Source organism: Mustelus asterias, chromosome 28 (genome assembly GCF_964213995.1).
Source record: "Mustelus asterias chromosome 28, sMusAst1.hap1.1, whole genome shotgun sequence".
Classification (NCBI taxonomy): Eukaryota; Metazoa; Chordata; class Chondrichthyes; order Carcharhiniformes; family Triakidae; genus Mustelus; species Mustelus asterias.
In genome coordinates, this window is record NC_135828.1 from 14,107,679 (window position 1) to 14,129,499 (window position 21,821).

Consider the following 21,821-nt stretch of genomic DNA (forward strand, 5'->3'; position numbering starts at 1 on the left):
CCAAGCCAGTTCTCCACCCATCTAGCCACCTCTCCCTTTATCCCATGAGATCCAACCTTTTTCACCAGCCTACCATGGGGGAGGTATGTGCAAATACTCTCCACCTCTCCCCACCCACTCCATAGCAGGCAGGTGCCACATTTCTAAAGGTCAAGTAGGTGGTAGAGATATACCACAATGGTGCTCGCGTCCACCTGCCTCAGGCAAGTGCCCTCCCACTGACTTTTCTGAAGTGTAGTAAGAAGTCTAACAACACCAGGTTAAAGTCCAGCTCAAACACCAGAAGTCTAACAACCTGGTGTTGTTAGACTTCTTACAGTGTTTACCCCAGTCCAACGCCGGCATCTCCACATCTTTACTAAAATGTGGCAGATTGAGCCCTCAGGCGGTCACGGGGTAAATGTGTGCACAGGAATTGGAGGCCAAAGCACTTTCAATGAAAGAAAACTGCATTCTTTGTGTGTGTTGCTAACGTTTGGAGTCCTGATACTTTTCCAAATAATCACCTAAAAGAATTAAAAGGGAAATTCAAAAACAAACATCTATGCAAGAGGGTGGTTCGCGCATGGAATTCTTGGCTACAAGCTGTTGTTGAAGCAGCATCAACAAATTCCTTTAGAAGGGAATTAGTCATTTAAAAATCTGGAAAACTTAAAAGTGTGGAGGAGTATGGAATTGAACAAGATCAGTCAAATGGAAAAATCACCATGGTGGGTGAAATGGCTGTGTTGCAACATATTAAGATTGTGAGAAGATTGGGCTTCTGGACAAGTTATTATAGAACTGCCAGCAACTATCATATCATGTCCATGATTATATAACACCAAAATAAGCTTTGAGCTTTGACAAAGGGTCATCTGGACTCGAAATGTCAATTCTTTCCTCTCCTTACAGATGCTGCCAGACCTGCTGAGATTTTCCAGTGTTTTCTCTTTGGGTTTCAGATTCCAGCATCCGCAGTAATTTGCTTTTAACCAGAATAATGTTGCCATTTTCTTCAACCAACATGAAATATTGAATTGTCTTTAATCCCTGAAATAGAACCATTCCAATTTCCTCTTCTCCCTACCACAGCCATTGCATCGAGGTTCACATGTAAAAAGAAATGGGAATTGGAAAATCCTATCTTACGAGGTGAGTTTGATCAGTTTGTGACTGTGTTAGAGACAAACACACATAGAAAATAGGAGCAGGAGGAGGTTATGGGGAAGGCGATGGCCTAGTGGTACAGTGTGGCCCCGTTATAACGCGATGGTTGGGGTCCATAAAAGCGGGGTCGCGCTAAATCGGGGTCGCGCTAAATTTGCCAATTATTAGCAGGAATAAAAGGGTCCAATGATTCATCGCGTTATATCCGAATTCGCACTAAATCGGGGCGCGTTAAATCGGGGTTCCACTGTATTATCGCTAGATCATTAATCCAGAAACTCAGCTCATGTTCTGGGGACCCAGGTTTGAATCCCGCCACAGCAGATGGTGGAATTTGAATTCAGTAAAAACTAAAATTCAATAAAAAATATCTGGAATTAAGAATCTACTGATGACCATGAAACCATCGTCGATTGTCAGAAAAGCCCATCTGGTTGACTAATGCCTGTTAGGGAAGGAACTCTGTTGTCCTTACCTGGTCTGGCCTACTTGCCACAGCAATGTGGTTGACTCTCAACTGCCCTCCAAGGGCAATTAGGAATGGGCAATAAATGCTGGCCAACCAGCTATGTTCATGAATGAATAAAAAGAAAATTGGCCCCTTGAGCTTGCTCTGCTGTTTATTTTGATCATGGCTGATCCTCCCCCCCGCCCCCCCCACCTCCATATCCTTTGATCCCCTTTGTTGATGAATGGGCACACTCCAGAAGGGAAATGCTTCATTTAAGGAAAGCAAAGGTGTCCTCTGGCCTGTCTAGATTGGCAGATGGCAGTTGACTAGTTGGGACATATTGCTGGTTCACTAAGTTTCAGAGGAGTTAGACAGATTTTTAATTAGTAATGGGTTGAAGGGTTATGGGGAGAAGACAGGAAAATGGGGAATGAGGAGCATATCAGCGATGATCCAATGGCAGAGTGGACTCGATGGGCCAAATGGCCTAATTCTGCTCCTGTATCTTATGAACTTATGACTATCCAATCCCACAGCTAGAGGATACTGCGTAAGAGATCTGTACTGAGGAGAAAGTAGAACTTTATAACATGCAGTGAAAATAGTAGGACGTAAGCTCCATCTCTCAAAGGCTGTTACAATAGCAGCTTGCATTTGAATTGAAATGACAAAAAGACAGCATAAAACTTTTATTGGGGACAGTCGATGTTGAATTTAAATCTAAGCTGCACTGACACATTTTTCAGTCACACTGAAATTCAGCTTCATTGGCCAACAATTGGGAATGTATTTAAAGTACTGGGGGCATAGTTGCTGTAAACACTTTGAATATGACTTGCAGCCGCAGATGTAAGATCTGTGAATATGTGTGGGATGCACATACCACAGGGGACTATTAGACTGATCACCATCATCACAAGCACACTACTTTTGACACATGGTTGCATGACACATTTTTACTCTCCTATCGCATTATGCCTGACAGGCTGTCAATCAAGGAGAACTATTTTTGATGCAATGGAGCGAAACCTTTCGACAAAACTCTTTAAGTAGTATTAACCCCTGACCAAAGTCATTTTTCCAACGGACTGAAAACTCTGTTAGCCAGAACCTCCTGACCATCTCCATATTTAATACATTGAGAAAACATCATTTCATGGAATACAATACGTTTCAAAGCACTCAAATTCATGATATAGCAAATAAGCATTGTAAAGCATATTTAACAAAGTTTCCATAGCAACAAGGTTTCTCCTTAAGAATAGAAAAGTGCACACTATTAGAGTTCATGTTGTAAAGTCTGTATAATATACAACGGAAGCACATCGTGTGAGGGGGTCAGTTTTAAAACTGGGATCAATTATTCCAGCATGATGCTCACAATTACAGATATAAGAATTTGTCCAGAAATGACATTGAGCAAGTTAAGTCATCAAACCCACATCTAGGTCAGATCTGGCACAGTCTGAGTGATGTAGTTTCAGCTTCTTGTCAATACAGAGCAGTGTAATTGGGAGTGAAGTGAATAGATTCAGATTTAGGCAAGAAATCTGAGACTACCTCCAGGAGCCAGTTTTAAAAGTTACAGGGCAAGCCATGCCTTGCAACTTTTTAAATGTCATTTTTAATCCATTTGATGTCAGCAGTGAGTTAACAAGACAGTTGACTCCAACTATTAAAATTTAACTATCACAGATGCAGCTGTTTCACTATTCATGTTCCTGGAGTCAGCACCAACTCAATATTCCAAACCAAGATGACATTATCTTCAAAAGTTCAGATATGTATATATTTTTATATATACATACATTAAAAAAATTATTTACCTGTGGATTTTCATTTTTGTACAGTTCTCCTTATCCTGCAGAAAATAAATCAAATTCAACAATTTTATATCTAACGGAAGAGGACACTTTTAGATTAATTACAACTACACTGGAAACGCCCATCAACCATTTTTTTTCTTAACCAAAAAACACAATCACAAATGGCTGCCACAACACTTATACTGAACCCTACTGTTGTACCTGTTAATTCTCAGATACTTTCGACCAGTTTACTTACTCCAAGGTTTTAACCCGGTGCCCTTATTTGCAAGATGGACAAAGGACAAACACAAGTAAAGGTTCAACAAGTTTATTAATAATAACACTATTAACCCTTAAATTACCCACATAAAACAAGAGGATACCCCAGATTCAAGTATACTACCCGCAAGCTGGTTTGGTTAAACTGCAGGCCCGATTCTCTAAGCCCCTCTGGTCTGTCGTCACGAAGGTGAGTCTCGATGGCAGCTTCTTCCTTCCTTCCTTCTCTGGTCAGTCTTCCGAATGGTCAAGGTCGTCTCCCTCGTCGAGTCTCCACTGCTGGTGTGTCTGAAAATGTGTCCCTTTATCCCCCTGCCTGCTTGCCTTTCCAGAAACTTCTCTGGCTTCCGGCCAATGAGGTCCTAGGAGCAGGTTCCAATACCCAGTGGGTTTCTTGATGTCTGCCTGACAGGACACCAGGGTCCGCCCCCAGGTGTCCATCTCCATGTTGTTGCTTACATGTAACCTGTTATCGGATAAGCTAACTGCAGGAACTCTCGGTGACAGAAAGTCTGGCCCGGTCTGGGCTTCTAACAATAGGCCGGTGCATTTCAATGGGGTGCAATGATCTCCTGCTAAGTATCAGTGGAGTGCAACGATCTTTGATGGGTCAGGCCCAGACATGTTTGTGTACTTGTACAATTGGCCTGCCCAAGGTTTGACTGTGTTTGATTTTAATATGCCCAATTCTTTAATTTAGGATATCCAATTTTATCAGCCTTAAAACTAGGCCCTGTTTATATTACCACACTACTTAATGATTCCAACTCAGAAATACCACTAATCATTGTTGCCCTTTGTTCTGGTCTGTAGGTTCTGGCAAATTGCTCCTCTACTTCTCATAGTTGCTTTCTGGCTCCAACTATCAGTTTTTATGAGAAATCACACAAATTAATCCACAACAGAAGGGTACCTCCCTGCCTAACCTATCTCCATAGTAACTTGGCATGCCTGAGATGTTCTAGATAGAAATTTAAACCAATTACCTCCAACTTTACCTGTTGTTTGATCTGAAAAGTGTATGGATACGCTAAGATTTTCCTTTGCTCACTCATTGCTTTTAAACCTTTCTTTGTTTTGGGTACCACATGAATCATTTAAACCCCTCATGGAGACTGCTGTAGAAATCTCACCTCCACCAAGACTGGCAGAGAGTTAACTCATTGTTTAATGTTTTTGCATTTCCAACTCTGACCTCTTTTAAGTAAACCTGGACCATTGTTTGAATGGTTATTAATTTAGGCCCGTTTACCAGCCTCCCACCAGGTATTTCCATTATTATCCAGTTAAAAATTTCAATCCCCACTAGTTATACTCCGAAAACATATAAATCACAGAATCAGGCATTTTTGCAACAAGATTATCATGTTTTATTCATCCAATTTTGATTCAAAAAACATGCGAAATAACATCAAAGACAGTTTAATTTCATACAGATTTTTCTTGGGACAAACCACCAGCATGTTGCTCTATTTTTCATAAATTCCTCCAAGTGGACAGATCCCTCCAAACTTACGAGAGATTAATTTCAATCAGATTAAGTTTCAGGGCTGCCAAGACTATCAAATTTGGCAAGGATCAGTTAATTTGAGCCAAGAGATTGGAGAGTCTTACTTCCATTTATGCGGCACTTAATCATGTCCTTCAGAAAGGTCTCAACAGCTTTTCACATGCAGGGAGCTACAATAACTTATTATGCAGGCAAATGTGCACATAGACTTGAGAACAATGATATGTTAATCTGGTTTTTAGTTGTGCTTGTAGAGAGGGGAATGTTGCTTAAGACACTGGGATCACTCTAATGTTCTTCAAATAATTAGCAAGTATTTTGCAGGATGGAAACAAACCATTCAACTCAACAGATCCATGCCAGTGTTTATGCAACTCCTCCTAACCCTGTTCATTGGAGCCAATCAACACATCCTTCTATTCCTCTCTCCCTCATGTGCCTATCTAGCTTCCACTTAAGTGCAGCTAAGCTATTCTCCCTGTGGTACAGTAAGAAGTCTCACAACACCAGGTTAAAGTTCAACAGGTTTATTTGGTAGCACAAGCTTTCGGAGCACTGCTCCTTCACCAGGTGACTGGGAATTGGGTTCACAAACAGAGCATATACAGACACAGACTCAATTTACAAGATAATGGTTGGAATGCGAGTCTTAACAGGTAATCAGGTCTTTTGAGGGGAAGACAAAACTAGTGGAGGGAGGGTAAGGCACAGGTTAAAGAGGTGTAAATTGTCTCAAGCCAGGACAGTTAGTGAGATTTTGCAAGCCCAGGCAGGTCATGGGGATTACAGATAGTGTGACATGAAACCTAGATCCCGGTTGAGGCCGTCCTCATGTGTGCGGAACTTGGCTCGGCGATTCTGCATTGTCGTGAAGGCTGCCTTGGAGAACACTTACCCGAAGATCAGAGGCTGAATGTCCTTGACTGCTGAAGTGTTCCTTGACAGGAAGACCTGCCTGGTGATTGTCGAGCGGTGTCCATTCATCCGTTGTTGTAGTGTCTGCATGGTCTCGCCAATGTACCATGCCTCGGGACATCCTTTCCTGCAGCGTATCAGGTAGACAACGTTGGCCGAGTCGCAAGAGTATGTACCGTGTACCTGACGGATGGTGTTCTCATGTGAGATGATGGCATCTGTGTCGATGATCTGGCACATCTTGCAGAGGTTGCTGTGGCAGGGTTTGTGTGGTGTCGTGGTCACTGTTCTCCTGAAGGCTGGGTAGTTTGCTGCAGACAATGGTCTGTTTGAGGTTGCATGGTTGTTTGAAGGCAAGAAGTGGGGGTGTGGGGATGATCAGATGTTCGTCTTCATCGATCCGGAGAAGATGTCGTAGCTTCTCCGCTCCAGGGAAGTACTGGTCTCACTAACTGTCCTGGCTTGAGACAATTTATATCTCTTTAACCTGTTTTGTCTGCACCTGTAAAGACCTGATTACCTGTTAAGAGTTGCATTCCAACCATTATCTTGTGAATTGAGTCTGTGCCTATATATGTCCTGTTTGTGAACCCAACTCTTTACTCACCTGATGAAGGAGCTGCGCTCCGAAAGCTTGTGCTACCAGATAAACCTGTTGGACTTTAACCTGGTGTTGTGACTTTTTACTGTGCCTACCCCAGTCCAATACCGGCATCTCCACATCATGGCTCCCTGTGGTAGCAAGTTCCACATTTTAACTGCTTACACTGCCATCCTCCTGAAACACCAAAGGAGACAGTTTAATGTGCCATGCAAAATAGAGCATGATACCAGAGTGGTAGTTTCAACTAGATGCTCATTCCAAAGAGGTTCAAACACATCCCTGCCTCGAGGGGACTTGCCCAGGGTCTGGCTGGTAACAGGATCAGCTGCCCACTCCATAGAGGCATGCAGAAAATTTGGGCAGTTAACACACTAATTAGGGCAGTTTTACAGCATCCCTAGAACTTTCCCATTGGCAGAACAGCTCCCTGCTGCATGAGGAGATTGTCAGTTCATTGGGGGCAGTCTGAGGAAGCTCCATGCCCAAATAACAAGGATGAATAGATAAAAAGGCTGCAATTGTGACCACATTTGAACCTGACCTGCAGCGGATTTTCCTCTGCACCCCAATGTCCCTATTTGAGAATCTTTATTTTCTGTGTTCTGTGCAAGCCATTCTGGGCACCTTCATGTTGATTTGCCCTTGCAAGCCCAACCTGTCTCCCCCAGTGGGACTGCCAAGGCTTTAGAATTGCTGGCTCTGATTGGGTCTATAACTCTGGGAGCCAGGCTGCCATCCATTATAGGATGGTAAGCGTGCAGGCAACCAATTGGGAGCCTGCCACCTGGTGATTGCATTGCCGGTCATGCTGTAGACATGTGTAGGCTCGGGACCCCATCAAGAGTGGGGTCCTGTCGCCCACAGAAATAATCAGTCCATTAACTCTGGGGGTGGCACAATGGTTAACACTGTTGCCTCAGAGCGCCAAGGACCCGGGTTCAATTCAGTCTGTGTGTGGAGTTTGCATGTTCTCCCCTTGTCTGCGTGGGTTTCCTCTGAGTTTTCCAGTTTCCTCCCACAGTATATATATGTGCGGGTTAGGTTGATTGGCCATGCTAAATTGTCTCTTAGTGTCGGGGGATTAGGAGGGTAAATAGTTGGGGTTATGGGGATAGGACAGGACCTGGGTAGGATTGTTGTCGGTGTAGGTTCGATGGGCTGAATGGCCTCCTTCTACACTGTAAATTCGATGATTCTATAATTCTCTCTCTATCTGCTGAGTAATTCCAACATTTTCCATTTTATATTCACTTTCCAGCAGTATTTTGTGTTAGTCTGATCCTTGTTGTTTACCGGAAGTAGCTAAAAGCTGTCAGGTTTTGATTGGTTTTTCAATATTTTAGTCATTATATAGATAATTGTGATGGAAATTGGGTAATATTTCCAACTAAAATTTTTATTATTGAAAAATGCTAACTAGATTTTACCATTTGATATAATGCTGTAATTGTTCCATGTGATCATTTAAAAAAAAATCATCCCAGGGATGTGGATGTCAATGGCTAGATCAGCATTTATTATTGATTCCCTGATAGTCCTTGAGAAGGTGGTGGTGAGCTGCCTTCCTGAACCATGGCAGTCAATGTGGTGTAGATACACCCATGGAGCTGTTAGAGGGTTTCAGGATTTTGACCCAGCGACAGTGAAAGAACGACCGATGTAGTTCCAAGTCAGGATGGTGAATGTCTTGGAGGCGAACTTGCAGGTGGTGGTGAGTCCATGTGTCTGCTGTCCTTGTTTTTCTAGATGGTAGTGGGTTTGGTAGCTGCTGTCTACGGATCTTTCGACAAGTCTTGGACCCTGTCAAAGTTCCAGCAGTGCATTTTGGAGACAGTACACATTGCTGCCACTGTGCGTCAGTGGTGGAGGGAGTGAATGTTTGTTGATGAGGTGCAAATCAGGTGGATAAAGTATTCCTTGTGAATTACTAAGTGATACAGATGTGGCTAGAGACTACTTCAGCTATTAACTTTATAATTGGATAATTTCAGCTTACTTCTAATCATTTCATTAGCCTAGCAGAACAACAATGGGAATTACTGGAGACTTTGGTCTTGTCAGTATTTTTGTGTGAATAGATGGATAATAGATCAACTCTGTTCTGCCACAATTGGTGCAAGTTAAATGTCTATGCACAGCCTCCAAGCTGCTGATAAATCTGTAGACTTCCAATTCTGGCACCTTGTGTGTTCCCAATTTCCTTTGCCCAACAGACTTGTTACAGGAGCAGCACCTGTACCTGAGAGAATATCCAAAGGAACCTATAGCACAGATAATCTTTTCTTTTGCGAAGAAAACCCTCCAGAAAATTAGGGCAGCACAGTTTGTCCCCACAAACAGCCTTCAAACACTTGCTGCCTAGCCTCACGCAGGAACAATGACTGCTTGGAAATAGCCAAGAGACTGCTACCTAAAAAAAAAGCCAACATCGCTAGGAGAGGAGGGAACTAGAACAACCAGGATGACTTTGATATGTTGTTTTCACATTTATGCTTGAACTATGAAAAGTTATAAACAATGCCTGCAAAAAGAAAAGTACTTTGGAAAGCTGACAGTTGACTGATGAATGAATGTGAACACATTGTGATGGGCTTTCTCTGAATCTGGGCAGATTTCCGAATCATGCAAATTTAGGATTGCTAATGTCTCGCATCTAATTTCAGGAACTGACACGGAGTATCAGGGTTTCTCCAGCACTTTAGATTCCACAATGTTACTACACAATCAAGGCCCGGTTGCGCTCAATCTATCAAAAGAAAAAAGCACACAACTCTTTCACCGTACTGTCAACTGCAGGCTTCAGATGCTCCAACAAATGCTCCAATATCTGTGTATGTCAGTGTGATGTTAACCAGTCAGATAAAATGAACAGCACTAGAAAAATTAAGATGATAAATGGAACAGTAGCATGGTTAAATGCCTTCCAAGCTGTAAAGCTTTCACTATTTTATCCATTCATTAGTTTGTTCATTCATACATGCATGATATTCAGTTTTATCATATTGAATATCTCTTTCACCAGACGCTGCTGACAGATTATGATGGAATTGTATAAAAAGTATGAAATAGATGTTTGAAGTGTCAGAGTTAGAGTGTGAAGATGTGGCAGATATTTTATCTTTAAGCCTATAATTGTGTGGATCAACAAATCTAAAAATTAAAGTTCGAACGTTTTCTTCCTGAGGTTACTTTTTAAAAACACCCAAATGGAAATTCTAAAGATATTGTACATTATTTGAACTGCTGGGGCTATTTCATCCAAAAAATGTTGTTTTCATGTATTTTTCCAACAGTTATAGTAACTTGTGGGCTTTAGGGAATCATTAAGCCAACTTCAGCTCAGTCAGATTGAACACTGCACAGCCAGATGCGCTAAACTTTAGCCACAAAGGGAATATCACTAAATTTATGTTGCCCATAAATACCAAGATATTGGAAAGATGCAGTTCTTCACTTGAGTTTTAATCAAGGAAGCACAATCCAAACAATGCAACTTTTGTGTTCTAAAATACTTACAGGCAGCACACTGGCACAGTGGTTAGCACTGCTGCCTCACAGCGCCAGGGACACAGGTTCAGTTCCCAGCTTGGGTCACTGACTGTGCGGAGTTTGCACATTCTCCCCGTGTCTGCGTGGGTTTCCTCCGGGTGCTCCGGTTTCCTCCCACAGTCCAAAGATGTGCAGGTTAGGTGGATTGGCCATGCTAAAATGCCCCTTAGTGTCAGGGTGACTAGCTATGGTAAATGCATGAGGTTATAGGGATAGGGTGGGATTCTGGTTGGTACAGACTCGATGGGCCGAATAGCCTCCTTCTGACTGTAGGATTCTACTTAGCTGTAACTATGCCAATTGAATGATATAAACACTCTCGAACTAAGTGCCACCGTGGCTCTGTGGCACTATTCCTACCTGAATCAGAGGGTTGTATGGAACCATATGCTAAGATTTCAGGACTTAAACTAGGCTGGCATTTCCATGCAGTGCCCCATGTTTACTTTTCATCGGACCACATTGCACACTGGCGCATGGGTGGACAGCATGTTTGCACATCAAAAAGACTTAGCCACCATTGGGTGCAAACAGCTGGAGCTGGATATTTTATCCCCTGTCAGGGATGGGATTAGAGACAGGTGGGTTTGCGCCATTATCCCAAAGGCCGGTTTCCCAAATCCAGCCTTTCCTCGGGCCATTTCCCTCGAGTGGCATTGGGGAGAGTGTGGTTGCCGTTGAGCCTATTAAGCTACTTAGAGGCCTGTTGTCGGAGGCTGACTGGGATTTTCCAGTCAGCCTCTAGGACCCTACTGCCTGTAGGCAGCCCCCTGGCAGCTGACTGGGGGGACTGCACTCCAGGCAGGCTAAGAACTCCACTCTACTTGTCTGGGTTCATCAGTTGCTGCACAGGTTGGGACAAACTGAGTTTTAACTGCATTCGAAGTCATAATTATTGATGAACAACCTCTCTGATCTTGAAAAAATAGTTTTACAAGTGTGGAGTCTCATTGCCTCAGAACATTCAAAAATTGCAGATTTAAAAATATTTATTAAAGATTATTTTAGCATTTTTAAACTTCGCTCTTCATACTATGATGGCCCCAGTTTTCATTTCATTTTCTGTACAATGATTTAGATGTGAATTATTCTGAATGCTTTTTAATGTTTTGCATTGCTATCTGTGAGATTTCTTTAATCTTTGTTTAAAGTTTTCTAAAGTTTATTTATTAGTTACAAGTAGGCAATGAAGTTACTGTGAAAATCCCCTAGTCGCCACACTCCGGCGCCTGTTCGGATACACTGAGGGAGAATTTAGCATGGCCAATTCGCCTAACCTGTTCCTCTTTGGACTGTGGGAGGAAACCGGAGCACCCCACCCGGAGGAAACCCACGCAGACACAGGGAGAATGTACAAACTCCACACAGACGGAGACCCAAGATGGGAATCGAACCCGGGTCCCTGGCGCTGTGAGGCAGCAGTGCACCACCGTGCCGCTTTATTCTTTCATGGGATGTGAGTGTCGTTGACTAGGCCAGCATTTGTTATTCATTCTTAATTGCCCTTCAACAGAGTAATTTGCTTGGCCATTTTGGAGGTTGGCTGAGAGAGAACCACGTTTGGTCTGGAGGCCAGAGCAGGTAAGGATGGCAGATTTCCTTCCCTAAAGGACTGTAGGAACCAGATGGGTTTTAACAACAATCACTGATAGTTATCATGGTCATCATTACTGAGGCTAGCTTTATATTGCAGATGGCACAGTGGTTAGCACTGCTGCCTTACAGAGCCAGGGACCCAGGTTCGATTCCCAGCTTGGATCACTGTCTGTGCGGAGTCTGCACATTCTCCCTGTGTCTGCGTGTGTTTCCTCCGGGTGCTCCAAGTTTTCTCCCAAAGTCTGAAAGAAGTGCTGGTTAGGTGCATTGGCTGTGCTAAATTCTCCCTCAGTGTACCCGAACAGGTGCCGGAGTGTGGCAACTAGGGGATTTTCACAGTAACTTCATTGCAAAGTTAATGTAAGCCTACTTGTGGCACTAATAAATAAACTTTAAAGATCTATTAATTGTATTTAAATTCCACCAGCTGCAGTGGTGGGATTTGAACCTGGTCTCTGGATTTCTCGTCCAGTGACATTATTACTATGCCACCATCTCCCTGAATCTGATCAGCTTGTCCTGCTGTTGGATGCCACAGATTCCTTATAGATGGTGCAAATTCTAAGGTAATATCAGAAGTGAGGAAATCTACGCACTCAATCTTTGGGAGCAGCTTTTCAAAAGGTCACTAGCAAGTTGCGGTGTTGTCTGCAAAATTCTGAACTTCCAGACCAAAGCTACTGAAAAACTTTTCAAACTCAGTATACAAAATGTGGAGAATTCTATGAAATTTCTGAATGGGTTTTGCACAAAGGCAATATGGGATTCCTCACTTTCAACAAACCTGTCTTTTTTTATTAATATTCGTTTGTGGGGCATGGGCACCGCTGGCTGGCCAGCGTTTATTGCCCATCCCTAGTTGCCGAGCGCAGCTGAGAGTCAACCACATTGCTGTGGCTCTGGAATCACATGTAGGTCAGACCAGGTAAGAGTGGCAGATTTCCTTCCCTAAAGGGCATTAGTGAACCAGATGGGTTTTTACAACAATTGACAATGGTTTCATGATCATCGGTAGATTCTTAATTCCAGATATTTTTTATTGAATTCAAATTCCACCATCTGCTGTGGCGGGATCTGAACCCAGGTCCCCAGAACATGAGCTGAGTTTCTGGATTAATAGTCTAGTGATAATACCACTAAGCCATTGCCTCCCCTGCCTATTGTCAGAGCTCTCAGCCAAGAGGCAGGGGATGTTCAATTTTCTCCACTAGAACCTGGAAGGTTTAACAGAAAGGCATTAAGGCGGGGCATAGATTTTTCACTGAATTGTTTGACAAACACAGAACACATCATGTCAAAACACAATAATTGGGCAACTTATGATTCATATCTCTTTTTCTTCCACACACCAAATAAGAGTTGTCGAGCACCTTTCTATAAATACAGTGTCCCTTTAGGGTCAATGGTTTTGTTTTTATTTGTGTAGTTGTCAGTGTGATGATAGAGAGGTGACTAGCTCCTTAAAATAGCTCGCAGAATGGGGGAGAGGGAGATGTTAGGCAGAACGAGGCAGTGATTTAGAAATGTTACAGTCTCAAACCAAACCATCTGAACCAGCGTCACATTTTATTTCAATTCCTGTAGAACTTTGTAAAGGATGACCGGTGTACTTCCAGTGAAATAGGGGTAGGGAATTGGTCAACTAATTAGCAGAATTTAATCAACCCTAGTGAACAATCATTCATTATTACATTGAATTATAATCCTGCAATTCACCTGCCGATCAGTAACTTCATGTTGGTCCAAGTACATAAGCACCATTGACTGAGTGACTCTTGATCCTGGCTTTGTGAATTGGCAACTATATCATTAAAGAGGGGTTTTTACAGTTTCATAAAAAAACGCACCAATGGGCAGCACAATGGTTAGCACTGCTGCCTCACAGCACCAGAGACCTGGGTTCAATTCCGCCCTTGGGCATCTATCAATGTGGAGTTTGCACCTTCTCCCAATGTTTGCATGGGTTTCCTCTGGGTGCTCTGATTTCCTCCCACACTCCAAAGATGTGCAGGTTAGGTGGATTGGCCATGCTAAATTGCCCCTTGGTGTCCCAAGATGTGTAGGTTAGGGGAATGAATGGGGTAAATACGTGGGGTTACAGGGATAGGACCGCGGTAAGATGCTCTGTCAGAGAGTCGGTGCAGATGCGATGAGCCGAATGGCCTCCTTCTGCACTGTAGGATACTATAATTCTATCTATGATCTATTAATTTTTATATTAATGTAGGACATTAAACCAAAATAATCATCCAATGCCCTTTTTCTCCAGGTTTCCAATATTTTTGATTGAACTCCTCAAGTTAAGGTGCTAAATTGGGGGAAGGCTAATTACAACAATATTAGGCAGGAACTGAAGAATGTAGATTTGGGGCAGATGTTTGAGGGCAAATCAACATCTGGCATGTGGGAGGCTTTCAAGTGTAAGTTGATAGGGATTCAGGACCGGCACATTCCTGTAAGGGTGAAGGATAAATATGGCAAGTTTTGGGAACCTTGGATAATGAGAGATATTGTGAGCCTAGTCAAAGAGAAAAAGGAAGCATTTGTCAAAGCTAGGAGACTGGGAGCACACGAAGCAAGTGTGGAATACAAGGAAAGTAGAAAGAAACTTAAGCAAGGAGTAAGAAGGGCTAAAAGGGGTCATGAAAAAGCATTGGCCAGCAGGATTAAGGAAAATCCCAAGGCTTTTTATACATATATAAAGAGCAAGATGGTAGCCAGGGAGAGGGTTGGCCCACTCAAGGACAAGGGAGGAAATCTATGCGTGGAGCCAGAGGAAATGGGCGAGGTATTAAATGAGTACTTTGCGTCAGTATTTACCAAAGAGAAGGAATTGGTGGATGATGAGTGTGGGAAAGGATGTAGATAGTTTGAGTCATGTTGAGATCAAAAAGGAGGAGGTATTAGGGTTTTTGAGAAACAGTAAGGTAGACAAGTCCCCAGGGCCTGATCCCCAGAATACTGAGAGAGGCAAGGGAGGAAATTGCTGGGGCCTTGAGAGAAATCTTTGTATCCTCACTGGCTACAGGGGAGGTCCCAGAGGATTGGAGAATAGCCAATGTTGTTCCTTTGTTTAAGAAGGGTAGCAAGAATAATCCAGGTAGTTACAGGCCGGTGAGCCTTACATCAGTGGTAGGGAAATTATTGGAGAGGATTCTTCAAGACAGGCTTTATTCCCACTTGGAAATAAGTGGACGTATTAGTGAGTGGCAACATGGTTTTGTGAAGGGGAGGTCGTGTCTCACGAACTTGATCGAGTTTTTCGAGGAAGTGACGAAGATGATTGATGAGGGTGGGGCAATGGATGTTGTCTACGTGGACTTCAGTAAGGCCTTTGACAAGGTCCCTCATGGCAGACTGGTGCAGAAGGTGAAGTCGCATGGGATCAGAGGTGAGCTGACAAGGTGGATACAAAACTGGCTCGGTCAAAGAAGACAGAGGTAGCAGTGGAAGGGTGCGTTTCTGAATGGAGGGCTGTGACAAGTGGCGTTCCTCAGGGATCAGTGCTGGGACCTTTGCTGTTTGTAATATATATAAATGATTTGGAGGAAAATGTAACTGGATTGGTTGGTAAGTTTGCAGACAACACAAAGGTTGGTGGATTTGCGGATAGCGATGAGGACCATCAGAGGATACAGCAGGATATAGATCAGTTGGAGACTTGGGCGGAGAGATGGCAGATGAAGTTTAATCCGGACAAATGTGAGGTAATGCATTTTGGAAGATCTAATACAGATAGGAAATCGTAGAAATCATCATCATAGAAACCCCACAGTACAGAAAGAGGCCATTCGGCCCATCGAGTCTGCACCGACCACAATCCCACCCAGGCCCTACCCCCATATCCCTACATATTTTACCCGCTAATCCCTCTAATCTACACATCCCAGGACACTAAGGGGCAATTTTAGCATGGCCAATCAACCTAACCCGCACATCTTTGGACTGTGGGAGGAAACCAGAGCACCTGGAGGAAACCCACACAGACACGAGGAGAATGTACAAACTCCACACAGACAGTGAGCCAAGCCAGGAATCGAACCCAGGTCCCTGGAGCTGTGAAGCAGCAGTGCTAACCACTGTGCTACTGTGACGCCCAGGGAATTTACAGTAAATGGCAGAACCCTTCCGAGTATTGATAGGCAAAGGGATCTGGGTGTACAGGTACACAGGTCACTGAAAGTGGCAATGCAGGTGGAGAAGGTAGTCAAGAAGGCATATGGCATGCTTGTCTTCATCGGCCAGGGTATTGAGTTTAAAAATTGGCAAGTCATGTTGCAGCTTTATAGAACCTTAGTTAGGCCGCACTTGGAATATAGTGTTCAATTCTGTTCACCACACTACCGGAAGGATGTGGAGGCTTTGGAGAGGGTACAGAAAAGATTTACCAGGATGTTACCTGGTATGGAGGGCATTAGCTATGAGGAGAGGTTGGAGAAACTTGGTTTGTTTCTCACTGGAGCGATGGAGGGGAGACCTGATAGAAGTCTACAGGATTATGAGAGGCATGGACAGAGTGGATAGTCAAAAGCTTTTTCCCAGGGCGGAAGAGTCAATTACTAGGCGGTATAGGTTTAAGGTGCAAGAGGCAATGTTTAAAGGAGATGTACGAGGCAGATTTTTTACACAGAGAGTAGTGGATGCCTGGAACTCGTTGCCGGGGGAGGTAGTGGAAGCGGATACAGTAAGGGACGTCTTGACAAGTACATGACTAGGATGGGAATAGAGGATATGATCCCCAGAAGGGTAGGGGATTTTAGTTAAGTCGGACAGCATGGTCGGTGCAGGCTTGGAGGGCTGAAGGGCCTGTTCCTGTGCTGTAATTTTCTTTGTTTTTTGTTTGTTCTTTGTTCTATGAATGAAATTTCCCCATTTTTATAAGCACTATTGATAGGGAGAATGTTCTTAATTAGTATCATTCATACGCAACTTAAGAAATAGGTATGAAAGCAAAGGCATGGTGGCCAAAAGGGTAGTTGAAGTTGGTTAGAAGGAATTTTTCAAAGGAGGAACGAGGTGAAGAAGCTGGGACATTGAAGAGGTGGAACTCGACGGAGGGAGGGAAGATTCCCAGCTGGTAGAAACCTAAGGAATTGCGTATTCAGAGGAGGGAAGGGATGGAGTGCTGAAGGAGATGACAGAGTTCGGGATAGTTCAAACCATGAAGGAGTTAAAAACAAGGGCAAGGTGTTTCCATGCTGAGGTACAAAGCAATGTTGGACAGTAAGGAGTTTTGTTTTAGAGCGGTGATATTAAGGTTTGTGAATCAGATGTGTACAGCAATCTCTCTGGTAAATTACTCTTTGAAGCTCCCTAATGGAACAGTTGATGATTCAATTGCGTTCCACTTCTCAAATGATGAGTATTCAATACAGATTGAGTAATACAATTTCACATTCTCTCGTTTAAAAGATTAGATAAATCAGCTTTATCAGATTTTCAGACAAACAGACCTTGAACTATTAAGCCTCTGAACCCAAATTATCAACCTAGAAAGCCAGATATAGCACTCCACAGTTTCTTACGCTCTGAAGAGAACCCGCTATCCAGAATAAGCTGATGGTGGGGAATGGGGGTGGTTGGGGTGGGGAGGGAGTGGGTTGGGGGAGGGGGGGGGGTGGGAGTGGTGATGTGATGAAGGGGTGAGTGTGGTAAGGTGAGATTATGGCTGGGTGGAGAGGGGGTGGTGAGGGGAGATGATGAAGGGGGATGGTGATGGAGGGATGGTGAGGAAGTGGTGAGGGAAGATGAAGGGTGGATGTAAGCGATTGTGGGTGGGGTAGGAGAGATGATGCGGTGTTGGTGAGGTGTGATGGTGAGGAGGTGGTGAGGGGAGATGGTGAGGAGGTGGTGAGGGGAGATGGTGAGGAGAGATGGGGAGTGGGGATCAGCGATTGTGGGTGAGGGTAGGAGAGATGATCCAGGATTGGGGGTGGGGCGATGGTGAGAATAAATGGTGGGGTCTGAGGTGAAATGCGGGGTGTCATGACCCTGGCTGATGTTATCAGTAAGTGTCTCCCAACCTGGAACACCGGTTTGTGGTGGTGTGTAATTTTGTTTAATGGAATGGTGTGAGGAGTCACATGCAAGACCCAGAGAGAAAGTAACCAGCCCAGTCGTAGTATAACACTTATTAAAGGCTACTTATTCTAATAAAGAAAAAACACGTAAACACAAACAGTACTAGAAGGATCTAAGACATTTATGTGTAGGAACTACTAATCAAACCCATAAAGTTTATGTAGAAATTACCCTTTTTGATCCAAAGTATATTTACCAGAACTGAAATCTTTCAGGACTTCCTTCTTCCTGAGCAACATCCAATTCAATGGATCTATAAGTAAAGGCCAGCTTATGGTTACCACATTGTACATGATTGAAGAGTTTTTCTAGGAAATGTCTCTTCTTGGTTCAGCAAAGATATTCACCGGAATTCTACTACTCTGCCTGCCACGGAATCGGAGCAGAAAAGGGGCGGACAATGGAAATGTCCGTTGGCCTCGGTGGGATTTTTGCAGCCTCGGGTCGAGCGAGGCTGTAAAATCCCGCCTGTGGTTTTTTTTGCCTCCACGAAGGTTTCCGCACTCTTGCTTCTGGTCTGCCAGCTGGAACTTGCTTACAGGCTGCTTGGTGGACTCTACCTGTCTGCTTCCATGAAAGGTGGGCAATTATATTGTTCTTCCTGTTGATGGTTCTCTCTGCGTATTTGCTATCTGTTTCCTCAGCATCTCTGGTTCTTAAAACTTACAATTTTATGCCTCCTCTTGATGGGTCAATTGTCTAACTAAGGTGTTTTTATTAGCAGGATGATGTCTTCTTCTAGTCTGCTCCTGTGGCTCTAAAAGATTATCATATGTCTGCCTCCTCTTGATGGATCAATCGTCTAACTAAGGTAAAAGCAAATTACTGCAGATGCTGGAATCTGAAACCAAAAGAGAAAATGCTGGAAAATCTCAGCAGGTCTGGCAGCATCTGTAAGGAGACAAAAGAGCTGAAGTTTTGAGTCCAGATGACCCTTTGCCAAAGCTTTGACAAAGGGTCATCTGGACTCGAAATGTCAGCTCTTTTCTCTCCTTACAGATGCTGCCAGACCTGCTGAGATTTTCCAGCGTTTTCTCATTTAACTAAGGTGTTTCCTATTGGCAGGACGATGTACTCTTCTGGTCTGTCGACAAAACTGCTAATCTCATTACTGGGAGATTCACATCCTGTGAGATGCCTTTGAAATGCTGTTGGCTTCTAACCTGCTGGCTTTATTACATTTTTGGTATTTCTTGTTACTAGGTATGAACGTGCCTAGTAACAGGGCGGAGAGTTGGGACCCAATCAGTTTCCTAAAGTCCATTCAGGAAGAGAAGTTGCTAAGCTTGCTGGGCTGTCCTTTATATGATTCCAGAACTGCTCTCTGAAGACTCAATTGTATCAGAACTGATAACTGATTCAGGAGGGCAACCCACCACCAGAACTTTCCCAGGTACAGTAAGAAGTCTCACAACACCAGGTTACCACCTCACCCCAGTCCAACGCCAGCATCTCCACCTCTTGGCTTTCCCAGGTCGCAAGAGGAGAGCAATTAACATCAACTGTGAAGCAAGGCCCACATCCCAATTCTTTTATCAGTAACACCAATAACCTATCTAAGATTTCTAAAGAATCATATCACCAACCTTCAGATATAAATTAGGATAAGTTCTAAACTAATGGGAAATCTATTCAGCTCTCTACTCAATCAGTTCCAATTTGGATTTACAATAATGCTCTGTATGCAGTCTCAGATCCCTTTCAATGCTTTTTGTTTCACACGGGTCATCATATAAATACACCTTCAACGGCATACATTCATTCATAAGCAGCAATTTGGGGCTGCACGGTGGCACAGTGGTTAGCATTGCTGCTTCACAGCATCAGGGATCCGGGTTGACTTCCAGTTTGGGTCACTGTCTATGTGGAGTTTGCATGTTCTCCCCGTGTCTGCGTGGGTTTCCTCCAGGTGCTCCGGTTTCCTCCCATAGTCCAAAGATGTGCGGGTTAGGTTGATTGGCCATGCTAAATTGCCCCTTCGTGTTAGGGGGATTAGTAGGTTAAATATGTGCGGTTACGGGGATAGGGGCTAGGTGGGATTGTTGTCGGTTCAGACTCGATGGGCCGAATGGTCTCCTTCTGCACTGTAGGGATTCAAATTCTTCTAAGTGACAACGCATGACTTTCTGACTAAACTTGATTTGGATATAGAGTATATCACCCCTAAATACCCCAAAACTGAGCAAATGGGGCAATGCCTCTGAATATCATTTTGATACGTGCAAAGGGGCAACAGGACTCAGTTTCCTGCTTGGGATTGTCCAAGTATCGTCTGCTGATGGAGTCATTGAGGACTGTGGGAGATAGAGAAAGACAATTGCAGTGGGAATATGAATAGGTAAATGCACCCTCTACTGCCCAGCACCAGAACGGCACTGCTATAGGCCTGTTTTATTAGTCAGTGCTGAGTGGGTTCTTGGTGAACTGGACATAAATCAGAGGTAAATAGTAACTTATGTTTGAATATTCTAATGTCGTTCATCTGAAGTTTTATTGACTCATGCAGCCACTAACTGGTTCCTTGTGTAACCTTTTTTTATCAAACAACAATTCATTCATTTATATTATGGTGAAGCCAGCCTTCGAAATATTGTACGTTTACTGCCGCTGGGAAAACGCTTTAAATTTGATAACCGTGCACGATCACCATAAAAACATTAGAGAGATTTCATTTGGCATTTTTGTTGCGATGTAACCAACAGTCATTTATCACTTTACTCAATCTCTACCATGGAAGTTGAGGAAGTCCAGGAACAAATCCTGAAAGGAAATCACATCTAGTAAAAATATTTATTATACAGGTGGCATTAGTAATTTCACAGCTACAGATCTGATGTTAAAAATAATAATTCACGCATGTGATAATCCTGCAATAACACAGCTACATCTTTTAAAAATTAAAGCAAAGACCATTTTCAGTTGTTACTGGGAAACATGGGCCCACAAGTATTTCAACTTCTTTTTTACTGGATTTGAAAAGAAATGGTTGTGCCGCCAAGTCATTAGAACCTTAATTCTTACTAACATGATATGTGTAATAATTAATTATCAAAAGTGCATTACTGGGGTGACTTTGGAGTTGAATGTCGACTCAAGGCTTCTTCGATAAGATGAATCCAAAACAATTTGAAATTGTTTCTGGGACTATAGTATAAATGCGGAATGGAGAGGCTATCATTTTAAAGTGAAATACTCTCTTTTTTCCAATTGCTTCGATGCCTTCATCAGAGAGGGATGAAGCAGAAATGCTTCAGTGTGATTTGGACAGGCTGAGAGAGTGGGCATGTGCATGGCAGATGCAGCATAATGTGGATAAATGTGAGGTTATCCACTTCAATAGCAAAAATAGGAAGGCAAATTATTACTTGAATGGGTATAAATTGAGAGAGGTGGATACTCAGCGAGACCTTGGTGTCCTCATGCATCAGTCACTGAAAGCAAGCGCGTAGGTACAGCAGACGTTAAAGAAGGCAAATGGCATGTTCGCCTTCACAGCGAGAGGATTTGAGTATAGGAATAGGGATGGTTTGCTGCAATTGTTTTACTGCATTGGTGAGGCCACACCTGGAGTATTGCGTGCAGCTTTGATGTCCTTATCTGAGGAAGGATGTTCTTGCTAAAGAGGAAGTGCTCCGATTCCTGAGATGGCAGAACTGTCATATGAGGAGAGACTAAGTCGGGTAGGATTATATTCACTGGACTTTAGAAGATTGAGAGGGGATCTCATAAAAATGTATAAACTTCTAACAGGGTTAGACAGGGTAGATACAGCTTATTCAGAAGGTTCCCGATGATGAGGGAGTCCAGAACTAGAGGTCCTATTTTGAGGTGAGGAGAAATTTCTTCACCCAGAGAGCGGTGAATGTGTGGAGTTCACTG